The sequence below is a fragment of the Rhinopithecus bieti genome, unplaced genomic scaffold, assembly GCF_001698545.2.
Source record: "Rhinopithecus bieti isolate Rb0 unplaced genomic scaffold, ASM169854v2 scaffold_74439, whole genome shotgun sequence".
Classification (NCBI taxonomy): Eukaryota; Metazoa; Chordata; class Mammalia; order Primates; family Cercopithecidae; genus Rhinopithecus; species Rhinopithecus bieti.
The window spans coordinates 23,483-37,823 of record NW_016827390.1 but is presented as its reverse complement, the minus strand read 5'-3'; positions in this window follow the sequence as shown (position 1 = coordinate 37,823).

Here is a 14,341-nt window from a genome sequence, read left to right as displayed (position 1 = left end):
TCAACATTAAGGCATGATCTTCCACCAGTGAAAAAGGTTACAATTCACTGAAGGCTCAGATGATTGTTAGCATTTTTTAGCATTAAAGTATTTTTTTAAATTAAGGTATGTACATTTTTAAAAAAATCATGTAATTGAAAACTTAATAGGCTACAGTATAGGGTGTACATAACTTTTTTATGGACCAGGAAACCAAAAAATTGTGACTCACTTTATTGCAATATTCAGTTCATTGTGGTGTCTGGATCTGAACCTACAATATTTCTGAAGTGTGCCTATAGTCTATTTTCCTGAATAAACATAGAATACTGCTGTATTTGGCACCTTTTCCCCAACTGTATCAGTAAATTTTATAATTACCTCCATAAAGGTCTTGTATATTTCAGTAAGGTTTCAACTTAGGTATGTTTTAGGCATTGTTGCTGTTGTGAATGGTATTTTTTTCCATTTCATACCTCTTATTTATTTTGGTATTTTTATGCGTGGATTTTTATTGGCTATATATGCCAATCCAGATTTGTGGTATCATACCTCTGTGTGTTTTTCCAGACTTTATTGGGAATGCTTCTAATTTCAAAGTTATAAAGGTTTGGCTACAATTTACCATATGGAAGTTTCATTCCTATGTAAGTTTGCTAAAAGTTATTGCTATGTACTTGTCTTGAATTTTTATTAGTTATTTTTTAATTTTTGTGTGGACATAGTGGGTGTATATATTTATGGAGTACATGAGATGTTTTGATGGAGACATGCAATGTGAAATCAGAGTGTCATGGAGAATGGGGTAGCAGTCCCCTCAAGCATGTATCCTTTATGTTACAAACAATGCAATCACAGTCTTTTAGTTATTTTTAAATATGCAAATAAGTTATTATTGACTATAGTCACCTTGATGTGTGATAAAATAATATGTATTATTCATTTTTTCTAACTATGTTTTTGTGCCCATTAAACATCCCCACATCCCCCTCAACTCCCACTACCCTACCTAGACTCTGGTAATCATCCTTCTACTCCCCATGTCCATGAATTCAATTGTTTTGATTGTGTTGAATTTTTATCAAAGGCTTCAACTCTGCCCTTGCACATGATCAAATGATATAGGAAAAAAATGCTCAATATATAGGCCAATATGTAGGGGAATGTCAATTAAAACCAGTGTGAGATATCACCCCACACCTGTTAAAATTGGTTTTATGAAAAAGACAAGTGATAGCAAGTGTTGGCAATGATGTGAAGAAAACAGAATCCTTGTACACTGATGGTGGGAATGTAAATTAGTGCAGTCATTTTGGAAAATGCTATGGAAGTTCCTCCAAAACTAAAATTAGAATTACCATATGATCTAGCAACCCTACTTCTGAGTATATATTCAAAGAAATTGAAATCAGTCATTTCAACATTACTCCCAATAACCAAGAAAGATATGGACGTGATGTAAGGGCCCCTCAAAGGATGAATGGATAAAGAAAACGTTTATATGTTTATATGTATATATACGTATATATGTACATATATACATATATGTTACACATATATGTCTATTAATACACATAACTGTAACATATACATGTAACATGTATAAACACATATGTATATATGCATATATGTGTATATAAACATATATGTATAAACATATATGTATATGTGCATATATCTGTATATATGTATATATACATATAAACACATATACACAAATATATGTATACATATATGTATATATACATGCATATACATATATACACACACATTTATATGCACAGTGGAATACTATACAGCCTTAAATAAGGGAATTCTGTCATTCATGACAACATGGATAGACTTGGAGGACATTATGCTAACTGAAATAAGCTAGGAACAGAAAGAAAAATACGATATGATCTCACTTATATGTGGAATCTAAAAACATAGATCTCATGGAAACAGAGAGTAAAAGGTTACTAGAAACCAGGGTGTTGGGGATAGGGAATAGAGAGATGTTGATCAAAGAATATAAAGTTTCAGTTAGACTGGAGGGGTAAGTTTTCGTGCTCAATTGCACTACATGGTGACCACAATTAATCATAATATATCGCACATTTCAAAATTGCTAAAAGAATGGATTTTTAAAGTCTTCCCCACAAAAAACATAAGTTGATGAGATGATGGCTATGTTACTTTGATTAAATCTTTCTACAATGTATACACAGACAAAACATTACATTGTATCTCATAAATATACACAATTATTTTTACCAAGTAAAATAAATTTCAAAATACTATAGTAATTAAAATTGATGCTATACTTATGCTATACTTACAGAGATAAGCAAATAGATTAGGAGAACTGAATAGAATGTCCTAAAATAGACCTACTTATACATGGATTCTTGATTATTAAAAATGTCATTTCAGGGAAGTGGATAAAGAAGAGTGTTTTTACTAAAATAAGACCGGATATACAAATGTGAAAAAAGTGGAACACTTCTTCACACTATACAAAACTCAATTCTAGGAGGGATTAAACCCTTACTTTAAATATTTCATGATAAAAATGTTTAAACTTACAAAATAGTAAAGAAGAATAAAAATAATTTTGCATATATGTTTTTCTCAACTAGGGACACAACAGCACTGGGCAAGTAGGATGTATGGAAGTAAAGTACTGAAAGACAGGAGACACTAGTCAAGTGAATAACAGGAGGGCTGGCTGGGTAACGTGTGAGCTAGAGAAGAAATGGCAAGTCCTTCTAATAAATGGCAACTCCATTATTCCCCCTTTCCCCCCTCAATACCATTTGTTGTCCTTGATACCATGATGGACCTTTACTTTCAAAGAGTAGTGGATGGACATGTTGCTGGCTTTGGAGAAAGCTACCTGGGCCAAAGATCTGTTCATTCCATCTGCCTGCACACCAGCACCAGTCTCCCCACTGACCAGTGGATCTCTGCTTTCCCAACAAGTATAAATTTGACAGTAGTGTTATAGAAAGTAGTGACTAAGGAATGATTACAGACACACTGAAGAGAACCAAAATGTTACTGAGTTAGAGGCAGTGCCAACTTATCCACATATGACAGGAGCGGTATCCTACCTCATTCCCCAGCAAGATCAATATTTCTGATGTAAGGTTAAAAAAATTTTTTTGGAGCATAGCCCTCTCCCGCTTTTGTCCAAGTGGAGGCATCCTGCACATTCTTGTGTTTAGCTGGGAAACCCTCTTGTAGAAGCTCATAATTGGGGTTTAGAGTACTTAATGGAGCAAAGGAGGAGTCTCTCTCTGTGTTGCTTTCAGGACTACTCTGAATGAAAAGAGGTCAGAAAGCAGGGAGTAACATCAAGTTAATTCCACAGTGGGCAGGCAGCTTAGAATGATCCCGTTGTGAGGGCCTCTTCCTCTGGCTAGTGAACTATTACGTTGGTGCAAAAGTAATCGTGGTTTTGCCATTAAAAGTAATGGCTAACAAATACAACCACACAGGGCAGGTTGTCCTTGCAAGTGCCTAAATGAGGACTCTCTACTGTGTAAGTGGTATTTGGGTCTCCAGAGAGAAAGAATTTAGGCTGATAACCTGTGCTTAAATGTGGAGAAGTCACCCAGAAATTGGTCCAAAGGATCATAATCTGAGGGGAACTGGAGGAGGATGGGTGCTATCTTGCCTGCCTCATCAATCATGGGTACTTCCCAGCCCAGAGCAAGGCTGGTTTCCACCTCTATTCTACATACTTCCTTCCAGCTATCCTCAACTTTGACGATAAGAACAACTCCTTACTCGAACATTTCATTAACTTATTTCTACCTGTTACAGGTAACACTTTTGGCTTAGAAACTTGGAACATAAAGAATGAAGAAAAACTAGAAGGAAGAGTTACTATCTGGGTAAATATAATAGACTATTTTTCTTATATTCATTTTCTATTGCTGCATAACAAAGTATCACCAATTTAGCAAGGCAAGAAAAACAAATTTATTATCTCACAGTTTTCTGTGTGTAAAGTGTCCAGGCAAAACTCAACTGAGGTTTCTGCTTTAGTTTTACCTGACTGCATTCAAGGTATCAGCTGATCTGTGTTCTCATCTGAATGCTAAATGGAGAAAAATCTAAATTCACTCACTGTGTCACTATGTTGGCAATAGAGCTAAGAAACCTGCTGTGCAAATGTAAAGTTACCATGTTCTATACACTGGATGAAGTGTCTGTGGAGCTCCTTGGAAAAAGAAAAGACTCCTGATTTTAAGATGTGCCTTCTGAACGACAAAGGGTATGGCAGAATATGGCAGTATCACTCCATGCTGGAAAAGCGCTCTAAGCTGAAATAAACCTATGCATCACTTTGGGCTATGGAGAAAAATGAAACTTGTTTAATTAAACATATAGAACCGTGAAAAATAGCTTACCAAAACAATAAGCCATGGCCATATGTAAAACCATATCTTTTGTTAAGAGCTCATTTAGAAGTAATAAAACTAATTTTAAAAGAATGACACAGAAGGGGGGAAGAATCAAAAAGAAAAAAGTCATTCTCCATATAATACCACCATATTTCCAGTAAAGAAAGAAAGTAAATGTTATAAAGAGAGTTGACCACAATATATATTTGTATAAGATCTTAGAGCAATAAATGTGTCGTTCCATTAACCCATAATCATACAACTATTCTGACTTGTTACTTTGGTACCATTATTTGCAATGTTTATTTTTCTCTGTAGTTGATCTATGATCTGATGTTATTCTCCCTCTTTTTCTGTTCTTCTAGCACACAAGTCTATAGTCTTGTGTTTGCTTATACAGAAGTCCAGTATTTATGGCAAAGGATTCCTCAAGAACTTTAGGGCTCTCCTACAATTTTCTCTAGCCATTTCTAGGAAAACTTGGAGTAATTTGTCCCATTAGGGGACTCTATAATTATTTAATACTTCAGTGATTTGCTGGTAGCCTCAGAAACTAAAGAGCAATACAAAACTGATACTTTGACTTTGTTTTAATTCCTCTCTCCTGGTACAGAAAAAGGAGAATTTTCCCCACCCTTTTTTCTTAGAGCATTTACTTCAGAGAAACTATAAATATAAAATATTTTCTTTTATAAGCTAAATAAGCCACTTGCCAGTTTTATAGCTCAGGATTGTTTTCCCTTTTGATGAAAACAATTAGCCAACACAGAAGGCCACCTTAATTATTAAGTGAATTTAGAAAGGACTCTGCATGACAAATGGTGCCATCAAGTTCTCTTCCTTGAGGACTAATTATCTTTTATATGAAGAATATGTATTTAACAGGTTGTATCGGCTTTACTACATAAAAGGTGGAGATTGCTTTCTGTCTTTGCTATCTCTTTAGTGGATTACCTATGATGTGCATCACATTCCAGTTTAATGATTATTCAATAAAACTTGTTTTTCTTTCTTATATAATATTGACGTTTACCTAAGCCCTGTGATCTTGGGAAACAGTGCAGGTTAAGAAACTTTCTTTCTCCCCTTGAACCCCCAACTTTGTTTTCTAGCAGAAAAAGGTTTATTGGAAAGAACCACTCTTCACCACGTGACTTAGACAAGACTCATGGAAGCCTCTCTGGTTTACCGATGACAAGCCCAGACAAAGATCCTCAATATTCCCTTTCTTTTCCTTGTACATGACAAATAAACTGCTTGTTTCTACTAATCAATCAAAACAAAATACTTGTTGGGCAAACTTTGGTTAGGATTTTCTTTTTCCTCCACGCTCGTGAACTTTGGCCCACTCTCAACTAAGCCAGTATGCAACCCCTCTTGAGGATAGATTGGCCTCAGGGTAAAAATTCTCTAATCAGCTATCAAGTCACAACAGCCTTTCATCCCACTTCCTCACACACCTGGTTCTTTCTAGCTTTGTTTATTTCTCTCTATAAAAGAAAAGCTTTGCCTAACTCTTGAGATACTTGCATATCTTATAGTCACAGTGTTCTTCCTATTGCAGTAGTCTCCACCTATTTCAAAAGTCTCTCTTGCAATAATTATTTTTGAGAAAAGTCTCTTCTTACTAAGTCTGAATTGTTTTTTATTTGCCATATATTTTGTGGAGAGGTATTTTTGCATTAGCAGGATATTTTGTTTCTAACTGTTTCCTCAACACATGTAATATAATCATGAGGATGTCATTTCATCATCTTTACAATGACTGATTACATAGAAGCAAGTCACAAGCCTACTAATGCTCAAGGATAGTCACACACAAAGGCATGACTGTCAAGAGGTGGAGTTCATGGGATACCCATGAGACTCTGTCAGCTAGGTCCCATTGTTTAATGTTCCTACCTTATTCGAAATACATTTAACTTCCTCCAAGGTCCCCCAAAATCTGACTCAATTACAACATCAGCTCAAAATTCAAGTCTCATCATCTAAATCAGGTCCAACTGCACATGATGAGGCTGTGTGGAGAGTAGTTCATTAAGCATACCAGCTGGGGACAATAAATCTCTATTTGTGGACCTGTGAAATGAAAGAGACTAGTCATCAGTCCTAACACATCCGGTGCACAGTGGTGGAATAGGCATAGGATAACATCTGTACACATTTCACTTGATCTCCATTTTTTGAGCCTCAAAACTTTACAACTGAGTTATTTCATATTTCCAAAGAAACACCTACTTGATGCTTTGTTATCCTGTTCCAAATGATAAAATGAGATGGAAAATTTCCACATTTGTTTTATAAAATAGAAAACTTCTACTCTTAAACCTGATACACGACAACAAATGTATTGAATAATTGAAGTGGTGATTCATATACTTGTAAGGCTATTCACATTTTCTGTTAAAATGAGCAACATTTATAAATGAACTAGAAAGAAACTATAAAAGAATGAAAGTAAGAAAAGAAGGAAAGGAAAGAAAAGAAAGGAAGAAGAAAGAAAGAGAAAGAAAGAAAGGTAAACTCTGTGTTGCCACATAAAACAGGAAGACAAAATGTTACACATTGTGTTTCCTCTAGTCCAATACCAGTCCCTCACTACTTAGACTGTTGACTGCTTTCTTTAACCACAAAATGGAGAAACTAACTCAGATTTATTCATTACAGATGGGAGAAGCAGTGGGACAGTAGCCCCAGAACATGCACTGTTCATAGATAGGAGTCCCAGTCTCACTCCTGCTCTCTCTCATCTCTTGAAGACTCTTCTTACAGATTTGGGAAGATACTACAGATTGTATCATTGATCTTGGTCAAAACTTCCAGGACTTTAATCTTTCTGGTTTCAGCATGGGCTCTTTCACCCTGCAGGAACTCATAGAGTGAAGGATAATTATTGGACATGTGCCAGTATTCCAGGTACTTTTCCTGTACCAAATTTCTGGTAATGAGCTTTCTGGCTGTCTGTAGATGAAGCGTTAGCTTCTATCCTGCACCTTCATTGTATTCAGGAATTTCAAGATTTTCTCTTCAGTGTGACAGTTGCCCTTCAAGAAGGTCACACCCAGGAGAGTTATTAGGAAACTGACTGGTCTTAGATAACCACTTATCACCACTCAGACTTCTCTCATTGGGGGAAATCCAGCTTCCTAATAAAGGCATAAGAAGAATGACTATAGGGTTGACTTCTTTCAATTCAAGGCCGAAGACCTGTTCCATGTGCTTCGAATAACAATGAGACAATATTTTTCACCACAAAGATTGAATAAAATATAAAAGAATGATAAAAGTAAATGTCTCTGAGAATATAAGGCACTCATATACATTAAGAGACTAGGGACTGAAGTATAGCATTTTGGAAACAGAACTTTAGCAGTACAACATTTGTAAAACATTTCAGTCTTCACACCTTTCCCACTTTAATCCAATTTGTACTTCTCTGTGTCTTTCTTATGAGAAGGTGTGCACATTTTCCTCAAGATTTCATGTTCAAAAATGTTCATTTTAGTTTCATTAATCATAGTGACAAATGGTAAACAATTCATATGTCCATCAGGAAACAATTAATTATTGTACAAACATAGTAATTCTAGAGAGTAGTTTAAAAGTAAGGTGGGTCTAAATGCGCTGTCATGGAAATATCCTGAACTCATTTTATTAAATCATCAGGTCAAGAGGCAGAACAATATGGACATTGTTACCTATGTATATTAAAATTCAATATATTTTATAACACACCTATATATGAAAAGCCTAGTATCAGCTTTAAAATGATACATACCAGATTAATTGTGGTTACCTCCAGAGAGGGGCTGAATTTTGAGGAAAGGGGAGATTGTGATTTCCATACCATTAGAATTTTGGTAACAAGAATGTATGTACTATTACCTTTGTAATGAAAATACTTTAATACAACTAACCACAAAAATAGTAGTTGTGCATTACTTATATAAAGTAACTTCTAGCTGATACAACATACAAAACCTGCAACTGAATGGCTTAAAACAACAAAAGTTCATATCTCATACACATAAAATCTGATGTAAATAGGCAGAGGTTTCCACTAACAGGTGATCCAGAGATACAGGCTGCCTCCAACATGTTGCTTTACATCTCAGCATGAGCTCTTGATAGCTTATGTTTCAGGGGCAAGGGAAGTCACATAATCCTTCCTAACTACAGGTGAACTAGGTAATGTAGTCTTCCCATGAGTCCAGAAAGGAGAGTAAGACACCATGTGGATGAGCACTTGCAGTCTCTCTCATTAACTGTTACATAATAAGTGCTTGGTAAAGGAATAATTATTAGAATTTGTTATGAAAACAACCCTCTTCATTTCTTGGTGGAGTTTCTAAGGAGGCAAATTTGCAATTCTTCAACAATTTCTGTCAGCCTCCTACATGACAGTTGCTTTCAAATACAGGATCACATTTCATTTTCAAAAGGACCCTGTAAAATCTCAGCATGGAGAATTCTCCTTTTTCATTCAGTAGCACCTTTCTGCACTGATCTCACGGCACTGAGTGTCAATAGGATAAGAATATGCACCTTTCTATTTCTGCATGGTAACGATGTTGACTTATGAATTCTGCAAACCTCGACATGACTGAACATGCAGGACACTTACAAGTGCCATTTGGCACAAGGGAAAAATCAGGATTTTCCTCTGGGATAAGTACTGATATAAGAGGCAGCACAACAATGGTGAATTATTTTTGTCTTTGCTGTTCAAACACAGCATGTCTGCCAAAAAGCCATTTTTTCTTCTTAGACAGACTGATCGGGGGAGGACTGAGGAATTGGGCCTCAGTCGATGTTTGCTTCACAGTGATTTCCTTGGCCTTTCCTCACCTCCAACTCATGAGGGTAGCTTTGTTTTTGACCATCTAGGTAGGCTCACCCATCAGTGCATTTGTTCAGGGGCTGGTCTCAAATAGCACACCCTTTAAAATCCTGCTGAAAATCTGGGTTATTTTAAAAAGTCTTCTCTCACACTTCAGTTACATCCCAAGAACCAGTACATGGTCTGTGAAAAATCAGAACCAGACTCTAATAATTGGTTCATTTGAAATACACTTTAAGACTACTTAAAGATGTGGGGTGGAAGGGGAGTTTGTGGTAATCAGATATCAAAACATCACTGTCAGAGGTTCCACTGAGAGGGATGGGGCCTCCAAGGGGCATCTGCAGAGAGCAGAATTCTCTAAGTCTAGAGGCAGGCAAGTGATTCTGGTCTGTCCATATCACAGAAAACAGGGGTGCAGTCTTCAGAGAAGGCAGTGAAGAGCTCGGTAGAAGACAAGGTGCCATTTTGTACATGAAGGCACACTGGGGAATACTTAGGGGAAAGGTGCTGTAATGTAAGAAAGTGCTGAATCAGGACTCATGTCCCAGCACTTGGGCAGAATCTACTGTCAAGGAAACCTTGGGCTTGGGACAGGAGGATCCTCAGAAAATGAATCCCACAAATAATCCCAAATGTATGCTTTATTCTCATCTTTACCTTCCTTCTTTAGGCCTTGTTATGGTTTGGATCTATGTCCTCCTACAAATCTCATGTTGAAATGCAATCCCCAGGGCTGGAGGTGGGGCATTGTGGAAGGTGATTGAATTATGGGGCAGATTTCCCCTTGGTACTGTCCTGAGTTTTCACGAGATCTTGTTGTTTAAAAGTGTGTAGTACTTCTCCATTCTCTCTTCCTCCTGCTTCAGCCATGTAAGATGTGCCTGCTTCCCCCTCACCTTCTGCCATGATCGCAAGTTTCCTGAGGCCTCCCCAGAAGCAGAAGCATCCTGTACAGCCTACAGAACTGTGAGCCAATTAAACCTCTTTTCTTTATAAATTACACAGTCTCAGGTATTTCTTTAGAACAATATAATGGCTTTGCTATAAAGAAATATCTGAGACTGGATCATTTATAAATAAAAGAAGGGCTGCCCAAGGTATTGAGGAGTGGGGGACTGCTGTAAAGATACCTGAAAATGTGGAAGCAGCTTTGGAACTGGGTAATGGGAAGAGTTTGGAAGGTTGTGGAGGACTCAGAAGACAGGAAGATGAGGGAAAATTTGGGACTTCCTAGTGACTTGTGAAATGGTTGTGACCAAAATGCTGATAGTGAAATGGACAATGAAGTTCAGGTTCAGGAGGTCTCAGATGGAAATAAGAAATGTACTGGGAACCAGAGCAAAGGTCATTTTTGTTATGTGTTAGCAAAGAACCTGGTGGCACTGTGCCCTTGCCCTAGGGATCTGTGGAACTTTGAACTTGAGAGTGATGATTTAGGTTACCTGGTAGAAGAAATTTCTAAGCAGCAAAGCAGTCACGATGTGAGCTGGCTGCCTCTAACAATATATGCTTATATATGTGATCAAATAAATGATGTAAAACTGGAACTTTATATTCAAAGGGGAAGCAGAGCATAAAAGTTTGGAAAATTTGCAGCGTGGCCATGTGGTAGAAAACAAATGCCTATTTTCAGGGGAGGAATTCAAGCAGGCTGCAGAAATTTGCATAAGTGAAAAGGAGCCGAGTGCTAATAGCCAAGAAAGACCCTGGGAAAAAGGCCTTGAAGGCATTGTGGAGACTTCCACAGCAGCCCCTACCATCACAGGCCCAGTGGTCTAGGAGAAAGGAATGGTTGGTTTTGTGGGCTATGCCCAGCCCTCCCCACCCGCTCTTGCTTTTCTGTGCAGCCTCAGGATACTGCTGCCTGCATCCTGACCACTCCACCACCAGCTGTGGCTCAAAGGGGCCCAGGTGCAACTCAGGCTGCTGCTTCAGAGGGTGCAAGTTGTTAGCCTTGGTAGCTTTCACATGATGTTAAGCCTATGGTTACACAGAGTGCAAGACTTGAGGCTTGGGAGTCTCTATCTAGAGTTCAGAGGATGTATGGAAACACCTGGTTGTCCAGACGGAAGCCTGCTGCAGGGCCCAAGCCCTCATGGAGAGCCTCTACTAAGGCAGTGTTGGGAAATGTGGGGTTGGAGCCCCCATACATAATCCCCACTGAGGCACTGTCTAGTGTAGTTATGAGAAGAGGGCCATCGTCCTCCAGACTCTATGATGTTAGATCCACTGCAAGTTTGGACTATGCACCTGTAAAGGCTGCAGGCACTCAGTGCCAGCCCATGAGAGCAACCACAGGGGTTAAAGCCTGCAAAGCCACAAGGGTGGAGCTTGGGAGCATCAGAGTGCTTTGGATATGGAATATGGAGTCAAAAAAGATTATTTTGGGCCAGGCATGGGGGCTCACACCTGTAATCCCAGCACTTTGGGAGGCCGAGGCAGATGGATCACTTGAGGTCAGGAGTTCAAGACCAGCCTGACCAACATGGTGAAACCCCGTCTCTACTAAAAAAAAAGGTACAAAATTTGCCAGGCATAGTGGCGCACATCTGTAATCCCAGCTATTTTGGAGGATGAGGCAGGAGAATTGCTTGAATGCAGAAGGCCAGCACTCCAGCCTGGGCAACAAGAGTGAAACNACCAATGCTTTTACTCCCATTGTATCTTGGAAGTAACTTTTTTCTTTTTTTTCCCCAAAAGTGGAAGGTACTAGCCTTGTCTCAGATGAGACTTTGGACTTTTGAGTTAATGCTGGAATGAGTTAAGACTTTGGGGCACTGTTGGGAAGGGATGATTGGATTTTGCAATGTGAGAAGGACATGAGATTCGAGAGGGGTTGGGGGTGGAATGATACGGTTTGGCTATGTGTCCCCACCCAAATCTCATGGTGAAAGGTAATCCCCGAGGCTAGAGATGACGTCTGGTGAGAGGTGATTGGATTATGGGGTAGATTTCCCCTTCATACTGCCCTGAGTTCTCATGAGATCTGGTTGTTTAAAAGTGTGTGGCACCTACCCCTTCTCTCTCTTCCTCCTGCTCCAGCCATGTGGGTCTTGAGCGCTTTCCCTTCACCTTCCATTATTGTAAGTTTCCCACGGTCTCCCCAGAAGCACATACTGCTATGCTTCCTGTATAGCCTATAGAACCATGAGCCAATTAAACTTATTTTCTTTATAAATTACCTAGTCTCGGATATTTCTTTATAGCAATGTGAGAACAACCTAATACAGGTCTGCTTCTAGTACTTTGGCCAGAGTCCTTTATTTTTAATTGTAATAGATTTTGCAGTAGTGAAAAGACTAGTAAATTAGACAAAAGATCTGTCTCAGATTGGAAGGAGTGGAAAAATGTGAACTTAGAATAATTCTGGCCACATTAGACCAGTGATCTAGTCTCAGCTCTGTCACCTATCAGCCATGTAAACTTAAAATTATAAGTTTGGCAAATAATGTCTGATAAGCCCTAACTTGTAGTACTGTTGGAATCTATGTAATGGATATGAAGCACTTAGCAGAATTATGGAAAATATTGGGTCTTTAAAGAATGGTAGTTATATAAATATTTTTACTACAGATGATATCACCCTCCCCTCTGGGGAGATTTATTTTTTATTAATTCAGGAAAATATGCAGCTTTCTAGGACAGTTAATGTCAAATTAGCCCATTATGTATTTAGCATATAAAAGTAAATAAAATTTCCCCATCTGAATATAAGTTGCTGAATTTGCATGTAGGGAGTCTTCCCCAGTTGAATGAAACACAAAGTCCTAGAATTTGTGTCAAAGACCAACAAATTCCCTCCCAGGTGCCATTCCATCCAAACCACCCCTATTTTCATTCATTTCATCATCATTAAATGTGTTCTCCCTTAGAGTTTGCCAAATTACACTGAAGATAACTTAATTAAAATATCCTTTTGAGTGTGGTGGTTCACACCTATATTCCCAGTACTTTGGGGGGCTGAGGTGGGTGGATCACTTGACGTCAGGAGTTCAAAACCAGCCTTGGTGACGTGGTGAAACTGTCTCTACAAAAATACAAAAAATTAGCTGGGTAGGGTGATGTGTGATTCTAGTCCCAGCTACTTGAGAGGCTAAGGTGGGAGGATTGCTTGAGCCTGGGAAGTCAAGTGCTCCAGCCTGGGAAAAAGAACCAGACCCTGTCTCAAAAATATGTCCTTTTAAATACTAGGATCTGGCTCTCTCAGTTCAGAGCAAAGGAACCAACACAGTAGCTTTTCAGCATCCCACATCAAGGCAGTTTCACCATTATTTCTCAAAAATTCCCTGGAGAGGCTGTACATAAAATAACTAGATTATACTATGTGTTCAACTGAATGTGAACAAGAGCACAGGATACTATCCACTTCTGCTCCAAGAGGTTTTCTTCTGCTTTATTGATGTCACCAAGGTGACTCTTAAGTGGAAGTTTCCACTTCAGGGTTTTGTCCTTCAACAATGAGACACACCATCTGAGTGCCTGGCCTCTGCTCTCCAGTCCCATAGCTTCATGTAGCCCACCACCCAGCTTAAATTAAAAGTATATCCCACTGAGAGACTCATAGTTTCCAAAAGTCTAAAAGGGCCTTTCTTCAGAGAATTTGCACCTTACCATTTTCAGCCAGATACACTGCAGCACTTTTCCCAAACCCCTCTCTAACTCCTTACCTCCTTACTCCCTCTTCTTACTTGTCTTTTAGGTCTTAGAAGTATTTCACCATCTTCCATGCATTATTATTGTTCATTAATTGTAAAAGTCTAAGCAGGGCTGGATGTTTTGTATCCTAGTTTTCCCATTTCTAACAAAATTACTTTCAAAAATCAGATGTTTTATTAATATTGGAGGAATGAATGAGGCAGTAAGCATAGATGCTAGTTCATAAACATTTTATTTTTTCCTACCTTCTTCAGTAAGCTAAGCCAATCCAGGTATGACTCTTTTATTTTTATATAACAGAATAAAATGGATAAAGAAAACCAAGAACTGAAAAGTTTTACTTTTTCTCACCTATGTTTTGATCTCCAAAATTTTAGTTACTGCTAAATCATTTCACATTTTTTAAGGAAATACCTATTCCAATACTGTGTTTCCTTGTTCTGGCTCATTAAATATGAAAGAAGGTTTC